The sequence below is a fragment of the Haematobia irritans genome, chromosome 5 (assembly GCF_050003625.1).
Source record: "Haematobia irritans isolate KBUSLIRL chromosome 5, ASM5000362v1, whole genome shotgun sequence".
Classification (NCBI taxonomy): Eukaryota; Metazoa; Arthropoda; class Insecta; order Diptera; family Muscidae; genus Haematobia; species Haematobia irritans.
Window position 1 is genome coordinate 167,120,437 of NC_134401.1, and position 11,724 is coordinate 167,132,160.

The 11,724-nt window shown below is 27.5% G+C and overlaps 2 protein-coding genes across 2 annotated transcripts in view; one reads left to right on the plus strand and one right to left on the minus strand.

The window, feature by feature from the left end:
• Ipk1 (Inositol phosphate kinase 1) overlaps positions 1 to 9,807 on the minus strand; it is a 389,218-nt gene extending 379,411 nt beyond the window's left edge. The window contains exon 1 of the mRNA XM_075312226.1: positions 9,617 to 9,807. The gene's annotated coding sequence lies outside the window, so the exon portion shown is untranslated. The remainder of the gene's footprint in view (positions 1 to 9,616) is intronic.
• The window catches only part of insc (spindle orientation adaptor protein inscuteable), a 44,183-nt gene that overhangs the window by 10,328 nt on the left and 22,131 nt on the right, over positions 1 to 11,724 (plus strand). The window lies entirely within an intron of this gene.

Here is an 11,724-nt window from a genome sequence, read left to right on the forward strand (position 1 = left end):
AATCTGTAGCAATAAAAAAAATTAAAACAAATTAATTAATGTGTTTAACATTATAATTATTTTTTGAAAAAATGAGAACAAATTAAATTTTTAAACGATAGTAGATCACCACAGGTGGAAGGGTGATTTATAAAATCAAGAAAACCAGAATTTTTAATATTTCCAAACAAAAATGTTTTCGAAAATTAATAACACGTTTTATCCATATATTTAGTTCGAAACCGAAAAACAGACATCTAAAATCATCTATTAAAATTAATTATTGTATATGCTTTTATTTTGTTGTTTTTTTTTTGGTTTAAATAACCAACGCAATGACTTTTTAAAGAATCTGGATAAATGATGACTTGATTTCCCAAATGGCTATTTGGCTATATTGGAGAAAATTGAATTATTTTATTTAAATGGATAATTTAAAAATACTTGCTCAACCACAAATAAAATTGTGGCTTTGTGGGATTTGATTTTTATGGCCAGAATATAAAAAAACACAAATCATTTCATTTCAAAAACCACTTGTTTTAAGGATAGATATGTTTCTCCATCTCTCTGTGAATCATTGAAGATTGACATTAAAGCAAAAAAACATTTGTTTCTTTACCTATTTAATGGCTATTTTCTCATGATTCAGTTTTTAAGGAAAAAAAAAAACCCAAGCTATAAAAAAATGCAACAATTCCTTAGAATTGGAGAAACAATTGCGAAAAAAACACAGTATTGAGATATTGTAAGCGATATTCTGTTTACAATAAACAAAGAAAAATTTGTATTTGCTATTGAATGCGGTAATTCAATATAGCATTCCAAGCACTTATTGGATTCATCAAATGTCATACAAAGTTTTGTATGTAGACCATATTAGGAGTAAATGCTGAGAACACACAGAAATCCACTGAGAGAATTCTAGAATTAAAAAAAAATTAAAAATTTATTTAATATAAAAAAAATAATCTTCTAACTAAATAACAAGAAAAACGTCCACCACATGGCGTCCAACAATTGATTCAATAACCTAGAGTGAGACTAAACACGGGCTGTCTAACGAAAAATTTCGGAGAAGTAAGCATCAAAGTCTGAGAAAATGATCGTTCCCATAGACGAGTAATTCTGCTGAAACTTAAGCATAAGCTTCGCACAAATAAACTAACAACCCTGTGTTTAGGACGCTATCCATGGTGATAAATTCTGATATTCGTTTTTCGAAATTTCGAAATTTTTCGAAATTTTTGTCAATTTTATTTCTGTAGAAAATTTTGTCAAGATTTTATTTCTATAGAAAAATTTGTCAAAATTTTATTTTTATAGAAAATTTTGTCAAAATTTTATATTAATAGAAAAATTTGTCAAAATTTTATTTCTATAGAAAATTTTTTAAAAAAATTTTATTCTTATAGAAAATTTTGTCAAAATTTTATTTCTATTGAAAACTTTGTCAAAATTTTATTTCTATAGAAAATTTTGTCAAAAATTTTATTTCTATAAAAATTTTTGTGAAAAATTTATTTCTATAAAATATGTTGTCAAAATTTTATATCAATAGAAAATTTTTTTCAAATTTTATTTCTATAGAAAATTTTGTGAACATTTTATTTCTATAGAAAAATTTGTCAAATTTTATTTCTGTAGAAAATTTCGACAAAATTTTATTTCTCTAAAAAAATTTGTCAAAATTTTATTTCTATAGAAAAATTTTTCAAAATTTTATTTCTATAGAAAATTTTGTCAAAATTTGATTTCAATCGAAAATTTTATTTCTATAGAAAATTTTGTCAAAACTTTATTTCTATAGAAAATTTTGTCAAAATTTTATTTCTATAGAAAATTTTGTCAAAATTTGATTTCGACAGAAAATGTTGTCAAAGATTGATTTCAATAGAAAGTTTTGTCAAAATTTTATTTCTATAGAAAATTTTGTCAACAATTTAATTTTTGTAGAAAATTTTATTTCTATAGAAACTTTTGTCACAATTTTTATTTTTATAGAAAATTGTGTCAAAATTATATTTCTATAGAAAATTTTGTCAAAATTTGATTTCGACAGAAAATGTTGTCAAAGATTGATTTCAATAGAAAGTTTTGTCAAAATTGTATTTCTATAGAAAATTTTGTCAAAAATTTAATTTTTATAGAAAATTTTATTTCTATAGAAAATTTTGTCACAATTTTTATTTTTATAGAAAATTGTGTCAAAATTATATTTCTATAGAAAATTTTGTCAATTTCTATAGAAAGTTTTATCAATATTTTATTTTTATAGAAAATTTTATCGAAATTTTATTTCTATAGAAAATGTTGTCAAAATTTGTATTTTTGTAGACAATTGTGTCAAAATTATATTTCTATAGAAAATTTTGTCAATATTTTATTTCTATAGAAAATTTTGTCAAAATTTTATTTCTGTAGAAAATTTTGTCAAAATTTGATTTCGACAGAAAATGTCAAAAATTGATTTCAATAGAAAGTTTTGTCAAAATTTTATTTCTATAGAAAATTTTGTCAAAAATTTATTTCTATAGAAAATTTTGTCAACATTTTATTTCTATAGAAAATTTTGTCAAAAATTTAATTTTATAGAAAATTTTGTCAAAATTTTATTTCTATAAAAAAAATTTGTCAAAATTTTATTTCTATAGAAAATGTTGTCAATATTTTATTTCTATAGAAAATTCTATCAAAATTTTATTTCTATAGAAAATTTTGTCAAAAAGTTTATTTCTATAGAAAATTTCGACAAAATTTTATTTCTATAGAAAATTTTTACAAAATTTTATTTCTATAGAAAATTTCGACAAAATTTTATTTCTATAGAAAAATTTGTCAAAATTTTATTTCTATAGAAAATTTTGTCAAAAATTTAATTTTTATAGAAAATTTGTCAAAATTTTATTTCTTTGAAAATTTTGTAAAAATTTGATTTCGACAGAAAATGTTGTCAAAGATTGATTTCAATAGAAAGTTTTATCAAAATTTTATTTCTATAGAAAATTTTGTCAAAAATTTAATTTTTATAGAAAATTTTATTTCTGTAGAAAATTTTCTCAAAATTTTTATTTTTATAGAAAATTGTGTCAAAATTATATTTCTATAGAAAATGTTGTCAATATTTTATTTCTATAGAAAATTTTATCATAATTTTATTTTTATAGAAAATTTTGTCAAAATTTTATTTCTATAGAAAATGTTGTCAAAATTTTATTTCTATAGAAAATTTCGACAAAATTTTATTTCTATAGAAAATTTTTACAAATATTTATTTCTATAGAAAATTTCGACAAAATTTTATTTTTATAGAAAATTTTGTCAAAAATTTAATTTTTATAGAAAATTTTGTCAAAATTTTATTTCTATAGAAAATTTTGTCAAAAATTTAATTTTTATAGAAAATTTTGTCAAAATTTTATTTCTATAGAAAATTTCGACAAAATTTTATTTCTATAGAAAATTTTTACAAAATTTTATTTCTATAGAAAATTTCGACAAAATTTTATTTCTATAGAAAATTTTGTCAAAAATTTATTTCTACACACAAAAAAAATTTTTTCTGATTCAATCACGAAATTAATTGATGCAATTAATTTTTTAATTGAAATGTCTTCAATCACAGAATTGATAGTATCAATTAAAAAATTAATTGACAGTCAATTAAAAAATTAATTGATTCAATTAAATATTTAATTGATACTATTAATTTGTGTGATTGATTTTTATTTCAATTAAAAAATTTGTTGAATCAATTAAATTTTTAATTGAATATTTTTTAAAACTCAATTAAGATTTTAATTGGAAAATTTTTCGTGAAATTTTTTTCTGTGTATAGAAAATTTTGTCAAAATTTTATTTCTTCAGAAAATTTTGTCAAAATTTGATTTCGACAGAAAATGTTGTCAAAGATTGATTTCAATAGAAAGTTTTATCAAAATTTTATTTCTATAGAAAATTTTGTCAAAAATTTAATTTTTATAGAAAATTTTATTTCTGTAGAAAATTTTCTCAAAATTTTTATTTTTATAGAAAATTGTGTCAAAATTATATTTCTATAGAAAATGTTGTCAATATTTTATTTCTATAAAAAAAATTGTCAAACTTTTATTTCTGTAGAAAATTTCAACAAAATTTTATTTCTATAGAAAATGTTGACAAAATTTTATTTCTATAGAAAATTTGGCAAAAAACATTATTCGACATAACTCCATCTGACTACAAAATATATTTATCTGAACGGCCTATTATACTTGGCATACAAGACTTGATATAAAAAGTTGGAAAAAATTACAATTTTTTCTCCATGTACCAACTGGCAAGTCTATGGTCATCCAAAGACATAAAAATGTTCCAGCTAGCCTGTATAGTAGCTACTGGAACATTTCCCATTGTTTTCTTTCTTTTAGTTTCCTCAATTTGGAATATTTTATTGCTTTAATTATGGTTAATTTCTTATTGTGTAACGGTTTAGCCATAAAAAGTAATAACAAATTATCCATTGACATCTATGGAGTAGAAAAGAAGTCAATGGTGTGACACAATTCTTAAAAGCAAGTGGCCAAGACCAAGCAGTATGTAGGTAAGCTACAACTGTGGCCACTTATAAATGGCATAGAAATTGAAAACATTTTGAAAATGTTCAACTTAATCGTATTTGGTGTGGTGGCAGAGTATAATTGAATTATTGTTAGAATTTCTTTTATTCAAACCAATAAAATAAAGTACAAAACAATTTATGGTAGCTATGTTATAGGTATTACCAAAACGGAAGGAAATCTAGGCTTAGATTTCCCTACCAACTGTTAATTAAAATATTCAATTTCGTTTAGTGAAAATGCAATGGCTTTGTCGCCAAGATTAAAAAACAAAATCGAGAACAACATACCTAGTGGCTGCCAATGTTATTCCATAAAATATGGTAGAGAATATATTAAAAATTCATAGCATATTTTTGCCATGTTTATTTATATGTACAGTCGTCGTTGTTATTTTTTTTATTGTTCAATTTCCTAATATGCATTTGGATATGTTTTTTTCATATTTTTTGTGGGTTGGTATTTTCTTTGGCATTATATTGATTTATGGTTAAATTTGCTTTTGAGCTGGTGTTCGAGGTTTTTTATTGTTTTTTTTTTTGTTTTTTAGAAAAATTTAAGTTTGACAAAATATTTGTTTTCACGGTAATACGTAGTAGTAGCCTGCCAAAAAAGCAATTTTTTTGTTTTATTCTTATGTATTTTTTGTGGTTATGCTGATTGTGCATATATTGAACGTTTGCTATTTGTTTTTTGTCATTTCGTGGTAAGTAATTAATTTGAATTCAACAAATATTTGCTAAAAATCGCATAATTTTTACGTTGTTTTCTCTTTTGGCATATTGCTTATATAAATCATTTGTTTTTCACATTGATATTTGAATGGTCGTAATTGTATAAAATCCTCAAACAAACAGCCCATTATTTTTTTTTTTATATAAAATATTATCAAAATAAATCTTCTTATTTTAAATCTATTCAAATCTATTAAAAGAAATTATGAAATTTTACAATTTTATGACAAAGTGAATTCAAGTTATTAAATTTGACTAAAGCTATGTTAACGCTACACAATAAGCTATTATCATATAATTGACAGCAAAATGCTTAAAATATCTATTAATGACAATAGTTGAAATAGCAACCGCATACATATTTAAAGTAACAAATGAAATAACCTGAACAAATGAAATAACCTGTATATAAAAACACAAGACGATAAGTTGAACGATTAGTGTGAAGGAATTCGCCATTTTTGTCGGCGGAGGACATTATAAAGGCAAATTGACGTCCAGAGAATGAAGCCGCCGAGTCGCGCCGCCAATTTTAGCCGCCGCCGACAAGTTTTTTCCAGTCGAAGCCGCCGCCGAATATGTCGACTCATCTCGACTCAAAATTAGCCGACAATTGATCATAAATATTGATTTAAATCAGAAAAATTTATTCAAAAATTTTTGCATTTTTTGTCAAAATGTTTAACTTTCCACCCAAAATAAGTCAGTATCAAGTTGTTATAATAATTTTGTAAAAATTTAGCTCAGAAAATTTAAATGAAATGTAAATGCGATTGTAAGATTGGTTGTACAACTAATCTCATTACCATTCGGATAACTTCAAATTGATGTTATAATGGATAATTGTCCGCCGCCGAATAGACAAATGTATACTGGCTTAGCCGTCAAGCCGCCGCCACCGGAGGCAAAAAATTAGTGTCAGCCGCCGCCGACAAAAATGGGTCGGCTTCATACTCTGTTAACGTCATCCGAATTTAGTTGTACCACCAATCTTACGGCATAATTAGCGGCTTCGTCGACTGACAAAAAAAATGGTCGGCGGGGATACGACTCGGCGTCTACATTCTCCGAATTCGATACGAATATTTTCTTTTCAACATCTAAAGGCCGGTATGCACCTCTAGCGAAAAATTTCATTCCCATAAGAAATGCATTGCTATTTTTGCTAACGAAATTTTCGGTGGCGTTCAATTTCGTAAGCTGGTACGCACCTCTAATGAAAATAACAGGGTTGTCAAAAGCATATTTTGGCAGCAAACATTTAATTTATTACAATCATTGTGTGCGTAAAAGTTTTAAAAGGTCTGTAAATAACAAACAATTTATTTGAGGAATATTTGGAACATATATTAACAATTTTTAAAAGCGATTAGCTGGTTTAAAATTTGTGTACACAGCCCTGTTTTTTTTTTTGTTGTAGACTTAAATAAATTTTTGCTACCGAAAATTTCGCTAGAGGTGCATACCGGCCTTAAGGGATGTAACTAATATGTCTACTAAAAATTTCAATAGAACATAAATTGTACTACGTTCACATTATGGTCGAAATTTTTGTTCTTCAACATTTGCGAATAGCCTTCCATACAAAAGCGAAATTTCAACCGTATTATTAGGTATGATTTTATTTGATATAGATCACTTGGAAGTCCTATAAAAAATATATTTGTGTGAACAACCCATTAGCAGAAAACAATAGACCGTTCACACACACTCTTATTTGGCTGTACAACTTCTGGGAGGTTCAAATGAGACATCATGTTGAAGGTGTTGTTCACAACATAATTTATGTTCGACGACAATGTGATCGATTACATATTTTGCAATTTTTACGTAAAGGCCGGTATGCACCTCTTGCGATTTCATTCCCATAAGAAATGCATTGCTATTTATGCTAACGAAATTTTCGGTAGCGTTCAATTTCGTAAGCTGGTACGCACCTCTAATGAAAATAACAGGGTTGTCAAAATCATATTTTGGCAGCAAACATTTAATTTATTACATTGTGTGCGTAAAAGTTTTAAAAGGTCTGTAAATAATAAACAATTTATTTGAGGAATATTTGGAACATATATTAACAATTTTTAAAAGCGATTAGCTGGTTTAAAATTTGTGTACACAGCCCTGTTTTTTTGTTGTAGACTTAAATAAATTTTTGCTACCGAAAATTTCGCTAGAGGTGCATACCGGCCTTAATGCGCCTTGCAGACTATAAGTTTATCCGGGCGACAGTGGTCGTGTCGAAGGCATAATCGATACTGCTGCATGTTTATGGGATCGATACCATATTTACCGATTATTTAGTCACCAACGAATTGTCGTGTCGATTGGACACACTGTAAGATTCTTTACAAACACAGACATTCCGTCCGGAAAACTTATACTCTGTAAGACGCATAACGCCGACAATTCTTAGCATTTGACCGCGCAAGATGTTTTAAAAACACAGACATTCCGAACGGTGCTGTTTTTCGTTTATCAGATTTGTTCAAAATCTGCTATCGACTAAAATTGACTTTGAAGTCCACAATTAGGTTCCTCTTATACTACGTTCGCACTAGACACGAAATTTCGCTATTTAGAACCAAAATCTCTCTACAAATCTCAAGTGTTCGGACTGGCAAAATAACGAGATTTCGTAGATTTGAGGATTTAACAGCTGTTTGTGAATATACATTCATATACATGGAAAATTGGGACAGGGTTGCAAAAAGGGAATTTTTAGTACTAAAACCACAGTTGTACAAGGCAGTATAGGAGATTTTGAAAGATATTTTGCTGAAATCCTCTACGAGCCAGCTGATATTTGCCTATTGGAAATCTAATGAGATCTAGGAGGATTTCGTCCAAAATCCTCGTTTACGAGGATTTCGTGTCTAGTGCGAACGTAGTATTAGCAAAAAATGTACCAGTTCCAGAGTTCAATTTTATGATATTTCGATTTGATTTTTTTGTAATTCCACTCATTTTTAGGCATTACTATTTGTGTACTTTCGTGCAAATATATGGATATTTAAGTTGTTAATTTACTTATAAATCTTCTGATGCAACATAAATGTTCAAATTTTGATTAAAAATGGAAAGTAATGACAAAGGAATTGTACGTTCCTTCTTAAAACAAAATGCTCAAAAATATAGTTTGAAAACGTCTGGAATTCAAGTCCTTCTCAAACTTTGTGTTTTATTTTAATACTACTGGTTTATCTGTTTCCATAAAAAAGCACAGCCACTACTATCTTATTCAGACATCCACCATAAAATTTTCAATAATCCAAATAGAGCTTGTTTACACACATTTATTGATGGAAACTAAATTCTCTGGGTGCCATTATTCTGGTACAATGAACTTATTCCCAAACACATATTCTTAAATTTTGCAATTGTCTCCACACCAGAGCAATTTAGAATTGGCACACACCTTCAAAGTGTTGGACTGTGATTCGGAATACCAATGCTGTCGTCATGGCATGGGGCTTGGAGACCAGGCTAGCTTTATAAGAATTTCAAAGCAAATTATTATCAAACTGTTGAATATCCTCAAGCCGCTCCAAACCAAAAACACTTGTTTTGCTTATTATTCATGAAGGCAAAGGTAAAACTCCCCATATCTAATGGAATTAGTACACGAACTCACAAAATAATACAAAACATATTTTTGGTCGGCGAGGGAAGGGATTCCATGGGGTTCTGGTGTTGGTGCTGCCAAAGAAGCCACCCGTACGAACGAAAACAAATCCAATATGAAGGTATACTTAAATTAATTAAAATTCAATACATGTGGCATAAACAGTGACAGCAAAATCCAAACAACAATATCTTGGCTTCTGTATTGTGTTTTCCATTGCTCCGAGGAATGCCAAATAATCTTTGGAATATTATGGGGAAACAATACGGCTACTGGATCCTAACAGGGAACAATTGAGTCAAGAATGGCAAAACATTATTGTAACAACAAACACAAGTAGGATAGCATATTATTGGATTAGCTTTGGTGTTAACCTGAGATGACTTTTTTTGTTGAAATTACTGGCCGAATTTTTATGGCACTACTACTAGTTGTTGTCTACGGCCTCTGAATGAGTTCAATGCTACGAAATAGTCTCAACCACAAATAATACACTCATTTTACCTTGCTATCGACCAGCATTATGGGCTCTACACACATTCTTCCCTCCATAGATATTGATGCTTCAATTCATATATCTTCCCAGGGAGAGCCTACGGTCATACATAGGTCAAGAGGGGGGCTAAAAGGCCACAATTTAATTACGTTGTGCACTTAGGGATTTTTTGTGTGTTTTCACTAACCGAACAAGCGAAATAGTCGCATACTAAATGCTGTTTGTGGCAACAGATATTACTTTTAATTAAATTATAATTTGGTAGTTGGAAAACATTTAGCCAAACAATTAAATTACTTATAGGGATAGCATGCTGAAATTTAATTGCATAGAAAATATTTTTTTTTATTACAAATTGGCGAGACATCTTTTCACACACAGCATTATGGGCTGTTCAGATGGGTGATGTGTTTTGCGCAGTAAAAAATAAAGGTAGTGTCACTTCAACATAAGCAAGGAATTTTTTATCTCAAAAATAACTAAGTGGAAATTTCTCAAAAGATGTAAGAAGTTGTATACCCTGTTTCTCTATATCAAAGAGGCTCTATCGATTGACAGCAATGCAAAAAACAGCTGATTTGTTTTGATTTAGGTGTTTTAGTATAAATTCAGCTGTTTCCTGGTCAGTTGATCAATAGCATAGACCTTATAATACATAGATGAGCCATGGGTGTCAAACTATGTTTGACAGTTTCGAAGATTAAGAATAAACGAGAAAAATAAGAGCACGCTTACAATCTCTTTCGTTTTCCTTTTTGTAGTTTGCCAATTTTACACAAAATTAGACCGTTTATGATGCACCAGAGGATTTATAAATAAATTAATATATTAAAAGTTCATATTTGAACAAAAAATTGTGACCAAAACCGCGAAAATACGAAATTTAATTTTGAGCAGCATTGCTCTTTACGAACAACACAAAAGCAAATGCACGAAAAGTGATGTTTGAGACTGACTCTTTACGAAAAAATCAAAACGAAATGTCAGAAAATTAATTTTTGGAACTGACACATTTTTTTTTTAAAGAGAATAGTGGATCAGCTATGTATTATAAGGTCTATGATCAATAGAACTTGTTCGATATGGAGAAACAGCTGTTAATTAAAAATAATTTTGTGGACAACAAACTCCATCGATTGACAGAAATTCAAAAAAACAGCTGATTTTATGTTAGCTGTTTTAGTATGAATTCAATTCCTTTCTGGTCAGTCAGGCTTTTAATTAACAATAATTTTATTGCCTATTTCCTAAAGGCTGTTGTGTTTCAAAGTGTAAAAACCTCTTAAATATATTTTAATTACCAAAATAATTTCTTTTATTGCCATCCCTTCATATACAATGCAAATGTATAAAACACTTGAAAAGACAAAAATCTATAATTATGGATTTATAATGGTCAGTGATGAGACAAAAAAAAACAACAATACACGAACCACAAAAATGTTACACTAACAAGCAGAAAACACTTTAGAACAATTGTCTGCTGGATTTTTATACAATTTTATAATTGTATAGATTTGTTGTTTTTGTATTTGAAATATTTTATTATATGCTCTTATAAAGTAGCATTGGTCATACAGCAGCCCTTTGTCATTATATGAATGTTATTTATATGCAAATTGGATTGTTTCTCTGTCTCCAAGTGTTGTTGAAATAATGACCAATATTTCTACATATTATTGTTGAATATGTACAATGACATTGATGGGATTACAAATTCAAATTGATGAGAAAAAGTTTATTTTTGAATTGTTTGGCACTTTGTGATTTTTGTTTTTGTTTTTTTGTTTTTTTTTTTTTGAAATTGCCCAAATGTAGAAAAAAACATTTTCTTGTAACAAAAACCAAACATAAATGTTATGTGATTTGTATTTTTTTGTTTAATGTTATCATGAAAATATTGGATGTTGAGCAAGTAAAGGGTTATTGTTTAAAATTCGCTCAAATATACAAACAATTTAGGGAATGTGAAAGTAAATGAAAAAAACAAACATTGGGGTTACAGTAGATATTTTTACAATTTTTTGTTTGTTTTTGAGTTTGAATAACAATGCAAATATAAGATCTTTAATTTCTGGAATAAATAAAAAATCATATTCCTATAAAGGTGGGTTTTAAATTCGAGTTTAGCCGCTTAAAACGAAAATAAATCTCTAAAAGCAGAATAAAATTATAACATTTTTGGGAAGTTTTCATATTAATGGGGAATCATCCAAAGCAACAATTTAAAAAGTTTATTTTCTTTAAAATGAACTAATGGCAATTTTAGCGGCTAAACTTGAACTTCACACCCAC